Source organism: Grammomys surdaster, unplaced genomic scaffold (assembly GCF_004785775.1).
Source record: "Grammomys surdaster isolate TR1022 unplaced genomic scaffold, NIH_TR_1.0 313, whole genome shotgun sequence".
Classification (NCBI taxonomy): Eukaryota; Metazoa; Chordata; class Mammalia; order Rodentia; family Muridae; genus Grammomys; species Grammomys surdaster.
The window spans coordinates 65,256-77,047 of record NW_021604732.1 but is presented as its reverse complement, the minus strand read 5'-3'; positions in this window follow the sequence as shown (position 1 = coordinate 77,047).

Sequence of the window (11,792 nt, the reverse complement as noted above, 5' to 3'; positions counted from 1 at the left end):
CTTCCAGACTCTGCAGCTGGTGGTCTCCTACCCTGGATGCTGGGTGGGTTAGAGTGAGTCCAGGAAATACAAAGCATGCCAAATAGACAGGGCATAACTTGAGGCCCGCTAAAGCTGCACAGATACTTAAGAACAGCCTGGGCTTTTCAGTTTTTCCTTGAAATGAGTGCCTTTTTGAGGTCTCTCCTATTCTGTTTGCTTTTGAAGTATGCCCCCAAGGGATCTGCTTGCTGCTTGTTAAGGCACTCTTGAAGGTCATGTGAGCAAAGTTGACTAGGAATCCCAGTGCTCCTGTGGAAACCAAGTGGGCGTGCCAGCTGGAAACACCATGCTGGTAACTGTCATTGTATTCTACCTTTGGGTTTAGAGATTCCACAGTCACTCTGAGGTCACTTATGCCCATTCACTCATGACTCTGTGGGCTTCCCTATCTATGCCTTCTGCATGCCCTTGCCCTCTTACCTAGGTCCCATTGACATCTCATTTATGGAGTGACTCCCCCTAGCATAGATAGGTGTCTTGGCTGTGGCCTCTGTAGAAGTTAGGTGGTTCTTCCTCTCAGTTCCATGCTCCCAGAAATGAGATTCAGACTCAAAACACATTTACAAATTGGCCATATACCTAGGCTCTTCTCTGATTAGATCATTATAACCCATTTACTCTAGCCTACATTCTGCCACGGGGCTGGTTACCTATGCTCAGATGTCTGTCTCATCACTCCTGGGCAAATCTCCTGAGCCTGGCACTATCCCAGAATCCTTTCTGCTTCCTGGATGTCCCACCTACTATTTTCTGCCTAAACTATAGGCCACCAGACTTATTATTGGCAGGTGCCACTTCCATATAGACAAAAGAGATTCTCTCTACAGGTCTCTGTGGCAAGGCTTCTGAGTTTTCAATAGACTTGCCCATCTGATCCCTGTTGGGTGAGTTCCCAGGAGAACTGAAGCTCTTAGGGAAGATTGAGAGGGTGGGAATTAGGAAGCAATTGCCATGCTTAGTTGAAAACTTACTAAGAATGTCTTCTCCCTTCATTACGTGTTTGTTTTATGAAGACAAAACAGATTACAATAATAGCTATACCTTTTTTAAACAGCTTTTTAAAAATTCATTCACTTTACATCCCAATATCAACCTCCCCTCTGCTCCCAGTACCTCTCATGCAGATCCTCCCCATCTCCTCCTCATCCCCTCGAAGGACCAAGTCACTCCAGGACTAGGTCCATCCTCTCCTACTGAGGCCAGACAAGGTGGCCCGTTCTTTATCAGATTTGCACTGTGGTGCAGGATCCTACCAGACTTCTTTCTCACACAAATAGAACATTCATTTATCAACAAATTCATAAAGTTCTGCAAATACTTAACTTATATAGGTTTACATAACTAATTTATGTAACATAATATTAGCCTCATTTTAAAGAAATAAGGGTTTCAGGCTTCCAGATGGGAATTGTGTAGCGCCAAGTGGTTTGCTACCCGGGAGTCCTTGGCCCTGTTTTCTACCCAGCACACTTGCCTAGCCTGGACAAATGGCAGGGAGTTTATGTTTGGAAGCAGAGGTTAGAGAGGCCCTTTCTGCTAAGGGATCAAGTGCCATGTTCTCTTCCCCGAGGCTCAGAGGTCAAGCTTGGTGGCACAGATTATCTAGATGTGATGGCCTGAGCTGGAGTCTCCACTGGGCGCATTGTCTTGTAAGTCTCACTCTGGATCACACAGTGGTCCTGCCAACACTGTCTATGAGGTCAGGATAGTAGTATCTTCTGGAAGCTTATGAAGATGATCTAATATGTGGAAGGAAATCTGTTGCTTCCTTTTCCTGGTGTTCACCATGGATCTCTCACTTCTTAGGCCTAAAGGAAGCTGAGCGGCAGCCTTAGAGGCTGAGTGAGTGGGGACCACGTGGCACTGAGGTTGGTCTGCTTTGTCCCACTCTGCTCATTTGAAGTATGGCTCTTCCTACTAAAACTGTAAGCGACTAAGAACTAGATTTAGCTGCCTACAACAGGAAATACGGGCCTAAAGAAATGAAAGCTAGGGGCTGGAGAGATGGCTGATCGGTCAGGAGTATGTACTGCCCGAGCCACTTCAGTTCCTAGTGCCTACACCAGGCAGCTTACATCTAACTCCAGTTCCAAGGGATTTGACATCTTATGCTTCCCAGGGGAACCAGTAAGCATGTGGTACACACACATACAACTAAAATAAATCTTAAAAAAACAAAGGAAATGGAGGTGATGTAAGCCTGGCATAGTGACTTCTAAGTCATCAGGGTCTCAGGTACCTATGTGTCGGGCTCTCACCTTCCTTAGCACAGGTCTCTGTTCTAGGTTCTTGGCTGCAAGAGTTTCAGCTACCACACACATTAGGCTGGGAGAAAGAAGACAGGTCAAAGGAGGGGCTGCAGTCAGAGCCTGATTGAAGGTTCATGGCCACTAGCACCACACAGGCATGCTATCGGCGAAAGAGATTGCGAAAGAAGTCCACCAGCTAAATCGATTTTTAGTTAAACTTTCCTATATTACTAAGGAAAATGGGAGTGAAGGTTATCCATTAAGAATCCTGCCTGATCTGGAAAAGGCAAATGACTTCTGGTAACCCCTGCTGGCTTCTGTGAGAACTGTCCTGTCGTGGTGGTGAGGCTTTCTCAGGATCACACAAGAGTAGTTTTCTTAAAGGCCACACACATCTACAGAAATGCTGATTGACAGGCACACACAGATGAACCAAGGACTTATCTTCAACATATGGCTCTCAGCTTGCCATCCAAGATGGATCTAGACATCAGGAAGGAGGAAAGAAGAAAGTAGGTGAAACAGTTCTTCACAGAATTACACCAGTGCCCATATCATCCCCCCTACACACACACACACACACACACACACACACACACACACACGCACTCCATCCACTAGAATTTAGTCTAGATCCCATAGTTGTAGCTTGCCCATAGTGTGTCCAGCTAATGTGGAAGAGGGAGAGGATGGTTAGCAGGCAGGCAGTATTCATGAGTGTGGAGATATGGTCATATACCTCTTGGGAGCGTAATTATATATCAGAGTTGTTACTTAGGAAAAAGGAAGAACAGAGGCCCTAAGGTGAGTGGCAAGACCTCACCACAGCCCTCCACTCCTCCCTAGAAGAAAACAATTAGCACACACTGGGGACAACTGCCCCATCCTACCCAAAACTGCAACAGAAGTTAAGCTGTGTATATGCAAAGCTAGGTTATTGAAGGTACATTAGTCCTTTTATGCCACCATAGCAAAATAGTAGACATAGATCATCTAGGAAGTAGAGGTTTATTTTGGCATGTGATTTGGAAGGTTCAAGTCTAAGCTGGGCCACTCTGCTGCCTGGAGGTAGGATGCATGCCAGTGTGAGTGCTCAGATCTCCCGCTAGGAAGCAGACAGATGAGATAGGCCAGGGTCCTACAGCTCGCTTTGGGAAATACAACCCCCAGTGATAGTAGATCTCCACAGGCTCCTTCACTGCCCACCACACCACTCTGGGGACCAAGCCTTTTACATGTAGCTCTCTGGAGGGTATCCGATGTCCGGCTATATCAACAACAAAGAAGCTTGTGTGATTTCTGCCTGGTTTGCTTAGAACAGTGGTTTTAAACCTTCCTAAAGTTGCTACCCTTTAATACCATTCTTCATGTGGTGGTGACCCCCAAACATAAAATTATTTCAAAGCTACTTTGTAACTAATTTTGCTACTGTTATAAATCGTAATGTAAATACGCAGAATATCTGGTATGCAAACCACAAAGGGTTTGCCATGTCTGGTTGAGAGCCTCTGGCTTAGAACCTTGGGCTGAAAGCTATGCTTGTAAGAAATCTCGGTGCTCTGAGACTACCTCATTGGAGAGGCCAGATGGGATGGCTGGTGGGAGTATCTGCTGCTGAGTGAACCATCTTTGATATTTAGTCCTGTGGAGCCTTTTGAAGCTCCGAGCCTGAGCCAGTATCTGCTACAACTTGGTGTGACGCAACAGCTAGCCAGCCAAGCCTTTCCTCATTTTTTTAACCCATGACTAGCAAAATGAATGTTTTTTTTTAGCCACTATATTTGAAAGTATTCGATAAGTTAAAATAGTAACCGGTTGGAGTTCTTGGCTTTGGTGTTCTGTCCTTGAAGTGGAGAAGTCGCTGCAACCAGAATGGAATGCTTAAACAAATATTTCAAGGATAAGAATTTCCTGATATTTACCCATTAGTACCCGAGGGTGAGTATGGTGTTCTCTCAGTGATGTTCACTGTATTACTAAGATAGAAATTATCTTTGAATTAATGGATACGAATATTATTTTATTCACCCCCAACTTTTGCCAATTTTATATTTGAAGTATTTTTTCAAGTTTTTTATTATGAGAATTTGAATCCATAGGGAAATGGAAAGATTAGTGACCCACATTTCTTCCACTGAGATGATATAAGAATCAATACTTTGTCATGTGCCAGCTACACACACATTACACCCGGGCTCTTTTATCTGTTCCATCAAATAGCAGGTCACAGGACAAATCTCTTAAAAATAACTTTTAAATTAATTAATTGACACTGGGGGCCCTGGCTTTCTCTGTGGCATTTTCGCACGTGAATGCCATCATTTGTTGTCCTTATGTCCCCTCTTCTCTGCTTCCCTCACTCATCCCTCTGCCCTCTTCCAAACCACCCTCCTTTCTGCTTTCATGGCCCTGAGTCCAGTGGTTCTCAACCTCTGTGTCTCGACCCCTGTCGGGGTGAGGGGGGTGCAGGCCCCTTTCACAGGGGTCACATATCAGATATCCTGCAGATCAGATATTTACATTACAATTCATAGCAGTAGCAAAATTACAGTTATGGAATAGCAACAAAAATGATTTTATGGTTGGGTGTCACCACAGCATGAGGAACTACGTGCGTTAAAGGGTCAGGGCATTAGGAAGGTTGAGAACCATTGTCTTTTTCCGTTACCTTCACTTCTCCTCCTCTTAAGGTCTCTTCCTCTTTTCTCAGGTCATGGTCGTCTTTCGTTCAACATAGGCATGCGCACACTTACATCAGTGTTACACATGAGAGGAAAGACAGTATTTGTCTTTCTGAGCCTGGCTCATTTTGTGTAGCATAACAATCTCCGGCTCTGTTTACTTCACCCTAAGTGTTGTGATTTTTTTCCTTACAGCTAAATGAAATTTCATTGTATGCACACACCACAATTCTTTACATGTTCATCTGCCTGATGGGCATCCAGGCCATTTTATTTCTCAGCTATTGTAGATATATAGCAGCAACAATATGGATGTACAGGTATCGCTGAGGTATGTAGATCCAGAATTCTTCAAGTACATATCCAGGAGTGACACAGCCGAGTCATATCTTAATTATATTTCCAGTAGCTCACACTCTCCCAAGCGCGGTATAAGAGGTCCTCACTTCCCACACCACCTCCAGCGTTTGTTTTCCTGGTGATAGCCCTTTTGACTGGGATGAGATAGGACATCAAAGCAGTTTTACTTTGCATTTCCTGCTGGCTAAGGATATTGACATTTCAAACATTTTGAAGTACCTGCTGGTCACTTGAGTCGTCTTTGGGGTAGGGCCTATCCAGATCATCACTCCGTTTATCGTTGATGGTGGGGCGCCACTTTTCATCGGTTCTTTACTTATAAATATTTTAGTAATCATATAAGTAATGTGTTAACTTAAAATCCATTGTAAAATGTAGAAAATTAGAAGTAAATGAAACTCATTCATAATTTCACTTCCTAGATTAATTTTTAATCTTGGTATACTAAACAAGTGTGTGGTCAGATTTTGGTCTTCATTAGGCAGGAGTGCCCTCTAGTGGTAGCTTGGAAAATCGCACTAGACGGGAATTCATCACAAGGTCTCTTGTGAGGTTTGGTTGAGTTAATTAGACTCAAGGGTTTCTGAAACTGCTGAAGATACTTCTTGCCCCTCCCTCCAGTTACATCTTGTCTTATGTAGAACTTCTAGAACTTCTGACACAATTTCTTCTAGAACTCCTTGATACAATTTACTCTTGATATTTTTCAACCTACCAACTTGGCCCTATTGCAAGTTAGCACATTCAGGCATCCACATTTATAGAGGTCTCTATGACTGATATGCTAAAATACTTTAAAAATACTTCCCTTTTCTCATAAAGTTGGGAGCAATAAAAGGACCCTAGTCATATCACTTAGAAGCTATTGGTTGGAGAGACACAGACAGAAACTACACACTTTCTGCAAGCAGTATTCTCAATGCCTTCCTAGGCAGTCCAAACAGTAACCACACTTCACAGACATTAAGTTGACCAGTTGTGTTCCTCCATTTGTTGGTATACAAGAATAGGAACAATTCTTTCTCTGGGGGAATAAATGAATAAAGTTATTGTAGTTCATAACTTTCAAGACTTACTGTGACAAACCTGTCAGGAAGAAGTAGGAGGGGGTTGTTTGTCACTGTGCTGAGCACACAGTGAGCCAGCAGGATCTGATGATAAGAGGGACCTCTACATGTCTAGTCTCCGTTGGCACGGGGGAGAATGCCAATATCCACCCAGTTCCCTTCACTAGTTTATGTTTTCCTTTGTATTCTCTCTTCCCCAAATCTCACTGACAACTCAGAACAGGGAAGGAAAGCACATCTCTTGTTGGAAGCACAGGCTACCTCACTGTGGGGTGGGGAGGTCAATGTACCTGTTGAGTTTGCCTGGAAACAATTTCTGCCTTACACCCTTTATCACCACATATCGTAAAAATCGATCAAAGTGGAGGCCGAGAACCGTATTGATGGAATCCTATCATTCAGTGGGATTGTGGGCTCCCCTTAGGGGGGCAAGAAATGCACACAATTCTAGGTAAGATAACATTAACTTGTAACACAGACTCCTAGAGTGCCTGGAAACTTTGTTTTACTAGCAGACTTATGCTAAATCCTAGAGATCCAGGTACCCAGCGGCTTTTTTCTTTTTTCTTTTAACCGTGATATTAGGAGGTTTTAGTACCTTCAAAGTCTAAGGACGAGCACCCTGCCCTCTCCCCTGCATCTCCATCTTTTTCCTAATAATAAAATGTATGCACCTTAGAGACAATGTCTTAAAGATGTGTAAAAGGTCACCCATAGTCCCTGTACTTTAAACCCTGGTGACATTTTTTTTTTTTTTTCGAGACAGGGTTTCTTTGTGTAGCCCTGGCTGTTCTGGAACTCACTCTGTAGACCAGGCTGGCCTCGAACTCAGAAATCCTCCTGCCTCTGCCTCCCAAGTGCTGAGATTAAAGGCGTGCTCCACCACCGCCCGGCCCCTGGTGACATTTTTGTCTTTCACTATTTCTCTGCAAGAATTTTAAGACAGTTATCATGGGGACTGGAGAGTTGGTTCAGTGACTAAGAGTATATACTGATCTTGCAGAGGATCAAGTTCCCTTCCCAGCCTCACACTGGGTGCCTCATGACTGCTGGCAACTCCAGCTCCAAGGGATCTGATGTCCTTTTCTCTACTCCGTGGGCCACGCACACACACACACACACACACACACACACACACACGCACACTGTTGGTAAACATTGTAGATAGTAAAAATGGTATTTATATATTTGCTAAATATTTATATCTATCTATCTGTCTGTCTGTCTGTCTGTCTCTATCTATCTATCTAGTTTTTCTCAGTTCTTCTCCCACCCTCACCTCTTTTTCCAAAAGGAATAAATCAGACAAAAGAAAAGTTTATTTTACCAGAGTCACTCTTTTACTATGGGTTTGTAAGAGTGGTCTTATTTTGGCTTGGATTCAAGGAGGCTGCCTCAGTGCTGATGAGTTAGAATGGAAATTCTTATGGACACAGGCATGAATATTAAACAGAGACAGGAAATAGCTCAGTGCTTGACTATAGGGGTGCATACCTTCGATCCCAGCACTGCAGAGGCAGGAGGAGGAAGCAGGAGGCAGGAGGAGGAAGCAGGAGGCAGGAGGAGGAAGCAGGAGGCAGGACGAAGCAGGAAGGTGTCTCTGAGTTTGAAGCCAGCCTGATCTGTGTAGAAAGCTCCAGGCCAGCCAGGGCTACATAGTGAGAGTCTCAAAACCAGCCCCCCTTAAAATCATAGCTTATGTAATTTACATATTATGCACAAAGGTGCCAGTGTCTGTAAGCACATTTAGACTGTACACTAAATCCTTAGCAAACTTCTCCCTTGAAGAAACAGAGCCATGTCCAGGCAGAGAAAAACAGTATATTGACCTAGCACACACTGGGTCAGCTGAACGTGTCACTTCTAAACAAGCTGACAGGAACCGGCGGCTGACTGCTTGGTGGATGGGCTTTCTGTGTCCCTGTATTTCCCCTCATCGGGACTGCAGCCAGCCACTCTGCTGTCCCCTGGGAACCCAAACTGCCAATGGACTGATGTGTGTTTAATTTACTGCTCTCTTCAGCTGACTTGTCTCCCTGCTAGTGGCTTCCAACAGGGGATTCTGGGAAAAAGAAATGACCTGTTTCTGTGCTGTTGACTGCTGGCCTTATCAGAGGCATCCCCTTGAGATATTCCAAGACATTGTTGGAATTCAGCTCATTCCCAGATTGCTCACTCCAGACTCTATTGGAATCAATTCCTGCCTTCCTTGTTAGCTGGGCCAGGGTGAAAACATGTCCTTGGCTGTTTTATCCTCATTTGAATTTTTGATGCTCCTATGAGAAGTTTTGTTGTTTTGTAATACACTAAACTGCTATGTGCACTGCCATTTTGAGATAATTGTAAAAAGTCAAGACTTCTTAGTACCTGACAACATCATATAAAAGTGAAAATAAGGAGGCTGGAGAGATGGCTTAGTGGTTAGGAACTGGCTCTTTCAGAGGACCTGGGTTCGATTCCCAGCACCCACACTAGTGAATTTTAAAACTTTGAATAAAAAGAAATTTTTTTTTGTTCTGAAAATTTCCACTCTTTTCTTCTGCTTAAAGCTTTTGCAAATTGTTGGAGGCCAGCCTGATCTACAGAGGGAGTTCCAGGACAGTTGGGACTACACAGAGAGACCTCATCTTGGAAAAAAAAACCAAGCAGCAATACCAAGCAACAACACAAACAAACAAATAACCCCCTCAAAAACACCTACAGCAAATCACTCTATTACAGTGCTAACATGTATGTTCTATTGCTATTATTGTATGTTGTTTTATTTTCAATAGAAAACCATAATGTGGTTAATTACCTCTTTAATTTCTGGTATTTCATAATAAGAAGAAAATTTACTGCACATTACTGTATGCTTAATTCTTAATCACTGCTTGCTTTTAAGGAAAACCTGTGGCAAATATTAGGTCCTAGAATTAGCTTTTTTCATAACCCTTTACTGTATTCTCCATATACACAGGATTTATTTATTTACTAGTTTATGCCTAGAGTTTACCTCAGACCCTGCATCAGTTGGCAAGTGCTCTATAAGTGAGCTACATCCTGGCCTATACACACAGTTTATTATCATCTCGCACAAAAATCCAAGGATGGAAAACCTATATACAGGAAACACAAAACTCCCATAGGCAAATTTCAGCTTTTCATATATTTTACAATAACTCAGAATGAGAAAGCCCTCTCTCTAGTAACCCATGGTGCCCTCCCATTTTCAGGAACACACTGATTGAACTTCTTTATAATAATTTCACATCTTAGAATGTGTCCTGCCTGAAGTTCTATCTCTAACAAGTCTATAAATATTCTCAGTGAGGCCTTTCCTCGCCATGGGCAGGCTGAGCTTTGTGGTGCCATATAGGCTGTAAGGTGGTGTCTGTTGTCTTGCCTCTGTGCCGGTGACATTGAGTAGCAGAACTTGGGTGGATGGATATGAATGAAGGCAGGTCAGCATGGTATGAACTGACTTTCTTCCACACTTGTTAAGTGACGTTGGGGGCGTGGTCTCTCCTCTGGCTGATGCACTTTGGGCTCTCTTATTATCCTACACCCACGCAGACCTTTTGTTGGCAGTGAGTTTGAGTATGGTTACCTAGACCAACTTCTAAGCATGCCAGGAAATGAATTACTTTTCTCCCTGCATCAGCTTAATTCCTGGTACCTTCTTCACCCTAGACCAGCAGTTCTCAACTCATGGATGCAAATCCCTTTGGAGAGTTGAATGAACCTTTCACAGGCCTACGACCATCGAAAACACAGATGATTTACATTACGATTCATAACGGTAGCATAATTGTAAGGAAGTAGCAACGAAGGGTCACCACAACACGAGGAACTGTATTAAAGTGTCTCAGCATTAGGAAACTTGAGAACCACTGCAGTCTCGACCCTTTCCTGTACCTGGATAGCTGACAGGATGGAGAGCCATGTGACTCTGTCAGCTTTCCCGGGCGCAGTGCTGGTAGGCTCTCTGGCTGAGTCAGACAGTGAAGCATCAAGCCTTCCTGGAAGCTGGACCAAGTCGCGGAGATGTAAAAGCTGCCCTGCTGCCTCATTTGTTTTCTTGTCTGGGATGGGTCTTCAGAGCGCTTTCAGAGGGCCGCTCCAGCCAGTGCCAGCATAGCTCAGGGGAAGTGAAGCACGTTCAGAAGGTTGACAGGTTTGAATTGTGAATACTGCCTTGGGCAAGTCAGCCTTTCAGAACCTCATCTTCATCATTCACAGATGAAAGAATTTCCTGCTGGATTGTTGGGAATATTAAGTAAAGTCTCAGACTTGCGAGCGTATTTCACCGCAACGAGTATGTGTCCAGTAAGTGCTCAGTGCCGGTTGCCCAGATTTGCTGCTGTGACAGTTGATCACCCTGATCCTGGTGAGTGGGAACGGGAAGGGAGAACAAATGGCAGCTGACTGACAAGAAAGGAGTGTCTTCCCAGGAGGTTTGGCCTCCACTGGGGCTGAACTAGACAGGAAGTTGCAGGATTCAGACATGGGTTACCAAGCAATGGCTCCATCAGTGCGGTCTGTAGTCAGAAGGGACGGAAGATGTTCCAGGATGCTGAAGAAGGTGCAGCTCCTGAGGATGGATGGAGGTTTGCATGGGGAAGCAAGAGAATTGAGTGGTTCAGACACAGCTTGACCTTGTCAAGCCTTTCATTTCCTAACTTCAAAGTAGGGACTCCCTTGTGCTGCTTGATGATAGTGCAAAGAACGAGAAGCAGTTTCCAGTGTGTTGAAGACAGGCACATGCCAGATGCCATAACCGAGGAACGCTCCCCTTTCATCTAATTGGATGGCAGATGTCATGAACAATAGACACAAATAAACAAGCTTTTTGTCCTTCCCTGTACCCCGCTCCCTTTGAGCAGTTTGCTAAACAGAAGCTAGCTGATACAGGGAAAGTGGCTTGAAGGGGAATTGACACATTAGCCTTTATTCTGCTATAGGTTTCTTAAATAGTTTATTTGCTAGGCGGTGATGAGACACACCTTTGAATCCCAGCACTGGAGAAGTAGAGGCAGGTAGATCTCTCAGTTTGAGGCTAGCCTGGTCTGCAGATCAAGTCTCAGGACAGCCAGGGCTACTTAGAGAAACCCCGTCTTTTAAAAAAAAGCACTTATCTATCTTATTATGTTTATGTATTAGGGAGCATGTGCATGCCACCATACACCCGTGGAAGTCAGAGAACAACTATGGGAGTCAGTTCTCTCTGGTCATTAGGCTTGGTAGCAAATGCCTCTACCCACTGAGCCATCTCCCCATCTCGGCTTTATCCTTTATAAGTTAAAATTGCTAACATTTCAAAACAGCTCAAGCTATGAATATGCTTTTTGTGTATGTCTATGCGAATCTCTCTCTCTCTCTCTCTCTCTCTCTCTCTCTCTCTCTCTCTCTCT